Here is an 8,963-nt window from a genome sequence, read left to right on the forward strand (position 1 = left end):
TGATTGAAGGAATGCTTGTTGCCAATTTAATGCAATTATTGCATCTACCAACTTGACAGACGTTAGGTAGGTTTTTTTCGCGAAACTAACATAGTCGTATGTTTGTGTACCTATACAATAAATTGAATAAATTAACTAACATAATATTATAAGAAATTCTTTTTCTTGATTCTCTACTACAGATTAAATGGCACAACGGCCTACTTTCTGAATGGAATTCACTTATGTCTTCTTATTCGTAGTCATTGCTTAGCGTCGTGACCTTCACGTACAAGAATATTTCAATTACACTTGATGATCTTCTGTCACAACTTCGTGCAGACAGAATCTTGATAGACAATTGATAGAGAGAAATTCGCGACGCCATTCACCTGGTCACTCTTCTGTCCTCTTCGGACTTCAGCTATCCCGGTTACTATCAACCTCGCATTGCATATTTTACCTTTATTTGAAAGTTGAAGCATTGCGTATTTACTATAATCTCATGTAATGGTCGAAGTATTGACTGCTGATTAATCATAATATTGATACGTCCCTCACGTCATGTCGTACGACTCGTACGTATGTAATTGTAGGGATGCTGTGATTTAGATATAAATATTACCTACTATTTGATTGCTACATAATATTATTATCTATATATCGTTTTGTAACAAATTTAATCTTGTCAAGCAACTGATAAAGTAGTACTTAAAGTATGTGATATTGCGAAGTGGTAGTTTTGCAATATTCGAAAAATATAATATAATGTATTAAAGTAAATTTTGTTATACAGTTACAGAATAAAAACATAATATTATTATAGTATGGTAGTTTAATGATTATTACAACGTTTTTCTTAGCTCGAATTCTTATTTGTCCGGTACAAATATTGCAATCGATTTTAACTAACTTCCCGACTAGCTAGACATTTGAAACTTTTAGAATATATCAGAACACGATGCCAATGCATTTTTAAATACTTTTAGCCATCTTTAAATAGAATTTTAATTCATTTTCAGTTAATTCTGTTTTGTATGAAAAGTTATTTCGATACTGCTAGGGGATCCTAGCAACTAAATTATTATAAATGATATATACGTGCGTTACTATTGAAATCAATATGAAATGACATTTCATTATTCAGTATTTCTGTCAAGTACAAATTTTTTTGATCGTTTAAGCTAGTCAAGTCAAGTTTATATGATTCAACAGAAAATTTAAAAACGTTGTATATAAAAAGTTCTTTTTATCTTGTAATTATTTTTGTGGATGCTTCGCATCTACGGCATATATGGACCGCACGCCACTGATATAATATATAACAGTATGGAGAAAATATTAATTATCACCCGCATTATCAGTTTTAAGGTGCAGCCTTTATTGCACAAAAGTTTTTTAGATGAAGAGGAATATATGGCTCTCGTAAAAATATTTTATGTTACAGGGATATGCAAGTGAATTTTAAAACTGCAATTAAGTACATTTTATCGTTATTAATATTAATATAGGTATAATCAATACGTTTATAAAAAAGGTATGAAATACACGTTCGATTAAAGTACAATTATTTTATTAGAACTTACCTATATCGTATTTTATGTATATTTGTATCGTTACAATGCAATTTGGTAAGTTCTTTAGAAGCACCGCATCAATTTTTGAATAATTATTCAAGGTGTGAACGTGTGTAATGATTTAAAATTAGAAAAACATAGATTTTTCTAGAAAATAAAAATGTGTAAGTACCTACCTAAGTATACATTTTTTGACAGCTTTTGGATTCGATATAAATTTAAAAAAAAATAGGTTAGGTTAGGTTTTATTTTCTAGAAAAAAATGTGTTTAAATTTAAAAAAAAAAAAAATTAGGACTATGGAATTATTAAAAAATTGTATCAAACAACATAGAAATGATAACAGCATTAATAACATACGATATAACAAATAAAAAAACAGTCTTTAGGATGGAAATTTTATATAGGTACCTACTTAGTTTATTTTTTGATTAAAAATAAATTTCATTATTAATTTTAGATAAGTCTTGATTATTTAAAATGTATTTAATTGCAGTTTTTGTTTAAAGAGGTGGGTACTTTTGCACTTACACTCCTTAATGGTCTACTGCAATTCAAATATTTTTTTTTCTTTTTTTTTCGACCATGTCCGATCCTAATAGGATCATATTATGGGCCCCCATAAGAGTAGAGGTTTGTATTAACAAATTTTGATTTTTACGAGGAATGTATCTCAACCTACTAGGCCCATACCCTGACTCACACACAAATTGAAAAACAATAATATGTGTATTTGCCAGACCCAGAATTCGAACCTGGGACCCACGGCGTGGGTCCAAGGCCGCGCGGCCACCGTATTTTAATAATATGTAAATATTGGCATAAAAGCGCATACTTATAGGTAGACTGCTGTCAGCTGGCAGTGCAGGCGACTCATTTAGGTGTAGGTATCGTTACTTTCAATTGACACTAACATCGTCCCAAAGTGATTTCGCCGCAATCCCAGCAGAATATTCTGTCCTTCCTCTTCACTTTGTACTTTTGTATTTCATTACATTATATTTATGTACCTAGGTAAGTATATTTTATTGCGTAAGTGGTAATTGAATTGAAAGCTTATTGAAGGACAATTTACTTATTATTTTTCATTCGGTACTGTATATAGACTTAATGATGGTTGTGATATCATATGCATGTGCTTATTTTGATTGAAAATAATAAATGGTAAGCAATATTAATATTTGTCGATTTAGTAAGTGTTTTTTTGTATTTATTTTTAATTCTCAACTAAAATAATGAATTAATAACATTATTTGTAAGATTTATGTGCTGCATTTTATATATTTAATAAAATATCGTACAAGTTTATCACTTCGAAAGTGTGTTGCTTAAAGTTAAGAAAATGTAGCTGATAAACGAATTGCAATTATACTATAATATTAATTGAGATTAGAAATGTTATAAGTTGAAGGATAAAAAAAAGAAAGTGATAAGAAAAAATAATATATTAAATTAAAACCCAGTCGTTAGGTACCTAATATTATTATTTTTAATACCTATGACGCCATATATATTGTAGTATTTATTTATTTATAAAATATACATCGTATTTATTTATAAACGTAATAAACAACACCGTGTCTGTTTGTATAGTTTCTTCTAGATTTTATTTAAAAAAATGAGACAGGTTTCGGCGGTAATGACATTTTCATCGCTCGGGCCCAGAAAACAAATATTACCTATGTTGTTTATTAATTATGGTTTCTACCAATGATTAACAATAGGTAAAAAATATTAATTGCATCATTTACGAAACATTTTTGAAGTAAAAATATTGATATTGCTTCATACCTAGGTGGGTATCTTCTTCTTCTAAGAAAAGTGAAAAAGAATGTGGGTATATACTAGATAATATAAAATGAAATACAAAATAATTAATAAATAATACCAAATAATTAAATTACAATACAATTGTTACTATATTATTGTTTCTCTATTATAATTTATTATTTTTCTATTTAATTCTAAATGTAATGCAGTATGTAACAGTAAGTTTGTAATTCAAGATTAAATATTTTATAAATATTATTACAAATTGATATAATAATATCTAAAAAATATCTTATAAAACGGGTCATAATTAATATTCTTACTTATCTCCATAATATGCTTTGAATGATGGTTACTAATAAAGTCTATCGAATACCTAATATTATAAATCAATATTTAGGTAAATCTTATAGATCACATTACATGGGTAGGTACATCATAAAATTAACATTAAAAACATGCAAAATTTAGGTACCTATACATTAATTTGCCATTACTATTACAATGGTGATATGAAATGTAATACATTCTTGCATAGGGGTCCACTTATATAAATTGAAGTAAATTGAAAGATTTATTACAATTTTATTTTATTAATTTATTTCAATTTACCGCCACCCTAACCCGGATATTTTAATAAAGACAGATAATAATTTGGTGTATTATATATTTCGTTTATAGATTTAAGAATAATCGATAAGTATTAAATAATTAACGATGTCATCAGTGATGTATTCATCATAATTTAGAGTGGTATCAAAAATATCAAAATGCATGTAGGTATCACTCAGTGGCGAAGGGTAGAGGTAGGCTGTGAAGATCCGACATAAATAGTACAAACTAAACTTTGTTAGTCAACCGTATTTGTTTTCATTGAACTAATAATACAATGTGTAGATAGTGTTTGTTAGTTTTTTTTTTAATTCAATTAAATCCTGCCTAATCCATGACATAGTAGATATAGATAGAGTCAAAAATATGCGTTTATCTTATTTAAAATTATGCCATTAAACCATATATAATTTTAGATATTTTATTATATAGAACAATATTTTTATCGATTATGGTTTAGTATAGGAAGGGTATAATGGATTAAAAAAAACTAACCAACGTAATATATCAATTCAACGAAAACAAAATAAATATGACTGAAAAAGTGTGCACTATTTTTATCGGATCGTCCATATCATACCCAAACGATTACGGTTTGGTTTAGGCAGGGTTTAATTGTTTTTTTTAAAACTAACCAATACCATCTGTAATTTGTATCTACTCTTAGTTCAATGAAAACAAATAAGACTGAAAAGTTTACTGTGCATTATTTATATCGAATCTTAACAGCCTACCTCCACCTATCACTTAATCGTGTACGTACATAATAATAATTAATAATAATAGTAGGTAATATGTACATTCGTTTCTTTTAAAAATATGCGATCAATATTTTTCTCTTATAATAGGTATGAAATAAAACGTTCATAAGCCAATGGTACTCCACACCATCTTGTAGGTAGGTATATACAAATATTTTATTGAGAAGAAATTTTAAATAATATGCGCAGTGATACATTTAATTATTTACTAATAAAGTGCGAGGACGACTAACATTTTTTTGTGATAAGAAACTTTCTCTGATAACATACGTCTGTAATTAATAGCTATTTTACTTTTAATCTTATTCCTCGTGAACTTTCTCCAAGAAATTATCAAGTGTAAACATAAATAAATTTTATTTTATTATATACGTATACCAAACTGATATAAGTACACATTCATTTACATTGGCTCTACAATCCTGTCTGGAATTTTGATTCTTATTGCACGATTAGGTAATGGCTAATATCATGTGAATCAGTCAATCCATTGGATATAATGGATAGATGCTCCGTTCCCACACATTGAAAAACAACATTTAAATTTGATCCAGTCGCAACCCATAGATTAAATCACGGATATTTTGTCGATTCTCTACTGCGCATTTCTATATTATGTATTAATAGATGTTTTAATCTTTGTTTTACTTTATTACTGGCTCATGTAATTCGTCGAAAGGATAACCGCTGGACAAATACAGCCATGGTGGTCGTCCATAAATGACGTCATACATTTCTTCAAAAAAATATTTTGCCCCAATGTCTTAATTTTGTCAGATTTTTGAACTCCCCTCCCTATTTTATAAATAAACAAATTCAGTGAAAACGATCTATTTGGTTCTCATGGAATATTTTATTTTCAGAAAAAAAGAGTTTAAGTATGTATATTTTTTGGTTTTGTGACATTTTGGACAATCTTCCCCCTATCCCATTCGTCACCATAAGTCATAAGCCCTAGGCATGACATCTTATCTATATGGACGGCCCCATACAGTGGGTCCTAAGGAGCACTGTGCTGTCACAGATGGTCAGTGGTTATATGTCACGAAAGTTAAAGTCTAGGATTAGTTTAGGATTGGATGGAGTTATGGGATGTCTGCACCCAGTATCGAATCGGCCACAGCGTTATATTTTTTGATTAACTGCCTTATTTTGTGTCGTTATTTTTTTCGTTTTGAATCCTTCAAAAATGTAGTATTTTTTGACACATTTGGCGTAAAAATATGCACTGTAAAATTTACTTTGTAGGTATCGTCGTAGTACGGTTGGCAACTCTTGAAAGAATCTTATAAAAATGCTGTACGTGAAAAATAGCTTAACTATAATAATAATATTATCATGTACCTATTTACAGTGGCGTACTATGGAATTTGGAAGCTATGGGCTGGAGTTTATTAAATTTATGCTTGAAGGGCATAGGTTAATAGGTAGGTACATATTATTTGAACTAGTAAAAAACAATGTAGGTACCTACCTAATTAATAATATTGTTTTTTTGTAAATATACTCATTCATTATTACATACAAATTTACACTTTTAACGTTTCAGACTTGATTGATATTAGAGCAAAAAGTTTGTAATTCGTGAGAATGTCGATAATAATCAAAGCAATTTGGACGTTCATATAATTTCGCTCCAGTACTCTAAGCGTTCGAACATTCATCCATTCCTCTGGCCCAAGGGTATTTTGAAAATATACTTCCAGTCCCACCAATTTGTGGATCTTGGGCTAAATATAGTCCTGGCCACAGGTGCAGACTGGCTTAGACATCGCGTACCTACTGCGATTGAGCCAAAGCTAAGGCCCTACTTTTAAGATTTTGTGTAAAACATGACAAGGTTTTCCATTGTATTGTAACAAAGTAACATGTTTGATTATCCTGTCGAATCAAATAATATGTCAACTTTCTTGAAGAAGTTATAATAATATAAGAAATAAATTTACAGGAATTTTCTAATAACAATACACAACTGTTTTTACTATGAAAATAATGTTGCATAGGTACGTAAGTATAAAATAATTACAAGATAAAAAGAACTTTTATACAATTACAACGTTTTTAAATTTTCTGTTAAATCATATAAACTTGACTTGACTAGATTAAACGATCAAAAAAAATGTACTTGATAGAAATACTGAATAATGAAATGTCATTTCATATTGATTTCTATAGTAACGCACGTATATATTATTTATAATAATTTAGTTGCTAGGATCCCCTAGCAGTATCGAAATAACTTTTCATACAAAACAGAATTAACTGAAAATGAATTAAAATTCTATTTAAAGATGGCTAAAAGTATTAAAAAAATGCATTGGCATCGTGTTCTGATATATTCTAAAAGTTTCAAATGTCTAGTTAGTCGGGAAGCTAGTTAAAAATCGATTGTAAGATTTGTACCGGACAAATAAGAATACGAGCTAAGAAAAACGTTGTAAAATAGCATTGTATTATGATTATTTAGAAATTTTATTGACCCTTTATTAAACTACCTATTATTCAAACGGAATTCTTCATTGAATAAATAAAACATTTTACTATTTTTTTCCTAGCGCATATGTTTTCGATGTAAGTAAGTATTATGAAAATGTATGCATTAATTACTAATCAATATAATAAGGTTAATAATCCATAAAATTACAGATAGAAACACGAGCTCAACAAAGATGTTTATAAATATATTTATTTTAAATAGTAATATTTCTGTTGTCCTTGAGACTTAAATCTTAAATCTATTTAGGACATCTTTTATGTGTAGATTAATCAAAATTATAATAATATATAGTCCACAATAAATTGGGTCATTGTCATTCTCGACGCAATCTTCATAAAAAAAAATAAAAACTATGACATTAGGTATGATTATGAAAAAAAAACTAATTTTAAGTAGCAATTATTATTAAACGAAAAATAAGAACTTAATCTCTCATGTAAACTATTTTAACAATAATTATTTAGAAAAAAATACGATTTAGTATGTATATATTTAAAATATGGTACCAAAGAGTGTAACACTGTAATGAGACACCGTGGAGCATAGGTTAGCAGACTAGGTTGCTGATCGACGGGTCGTTTGATAAAATCCCACATATGGGCCGAATTCTCATGTGGTTAGTTTTTTTTATAATCGACAATTAAATATAAGCAAATTACTGCAAAACGTTGTTAGGATAACTCTAGATTTAGAGATTGACATACCTACTCTGCTTTGGAACAGAAAATGTGGTGATTTGTCGAAATACTAGTCATGGTGTATAATACTCGTACTATAATACATAGTTATTAAAACAATCATGGCCCCCACATCCTGAAGCGGGCCCCCAGGCCAGGATGTTTGGTGGCCCCCCTACCTATCGATGAGGTTAAGGGCAGTTTGATATCCTACACTAGTGTTTCCAAAATGGTATTTCCATGGCCCCCACATCTTGAAGCGGGCCCTCAGGCTAGGATCTTTGACAGGCCCCCTACCTATCCTCAAGGTTAAAGGTAGTGTGACGCACTTCAAAATGTGTTTCAGGTCAAATTAAAAGTACCTATTTAGTGTATTATTAGCGATTTTTTCCTATTTTTAATACATCTAGTTTAATAATATTTATGTAGTTGTCGGGCATCGACACAAAACAATCAAAAATTATATGGCACATCATATAATTTAAAATGTTAATGGTCTTACTAACACTAACTCTAATTGTACTATTAACCTAAATTTTTGATGTGTTTATGTCACTTATCTGGTCAATCCGCCACGCCGGACCACAGGCTAGAGCCCTGTCAGCCTCCCTCCCTTTGTGGGGGCCATGAAAACAATGTATAAGCTACTGATATTGATAATTAAATGCTTACCGTACACAGACGCATTTTACCTTCTTATTACATTATTGAAGGATTGAAAGAAATAGTAATCAATATAATGTGTAGGTATTGCCCAATTTGTTCCACCACAAGTCTTCTTCTTCTTCTTCCACGGCGCTACATCCCGGGGTGGGATTTGGCCTCCTCCACAACCGCTCTCCACTCACTCCGGTCTCTCGCCACACTTCTCCAGTTACCGGGTCTTCCTATATGAAGCCAGTCCACTTCTACGGCGTCAGCCCATCTCCTTCTTGGACGGTCCCTGGGTCTCTTCCGTTGGGTAGCCACTTCGTTATGATCCTTGGTGCTCTAACTTCAGGCATTCTCTCCACATGTCCCACCCATCGCAGTCTTTGGGACTTACAGTATCTTATGATTGTTTGCTGTTCAATCAGCTCTTCCAACTCGTG

Source organism: Rhyacophila brunnea, unplaced genomic scaffold (assembly GCF_057557595.1).
Source record: "Rhyacophila brunnea isolate RB1 unplaced genomic scaffold, BYU_Rbru_1.0 scaffold_3, whole genome shotgun sequence".
Taxonomy (NCBI): Eukaryota; Metazoa; Arthropoda; class Insecta; order Trichoptera; family Rhyacophilidae; genus Rhyacophila; species Rhyacophila brunnea.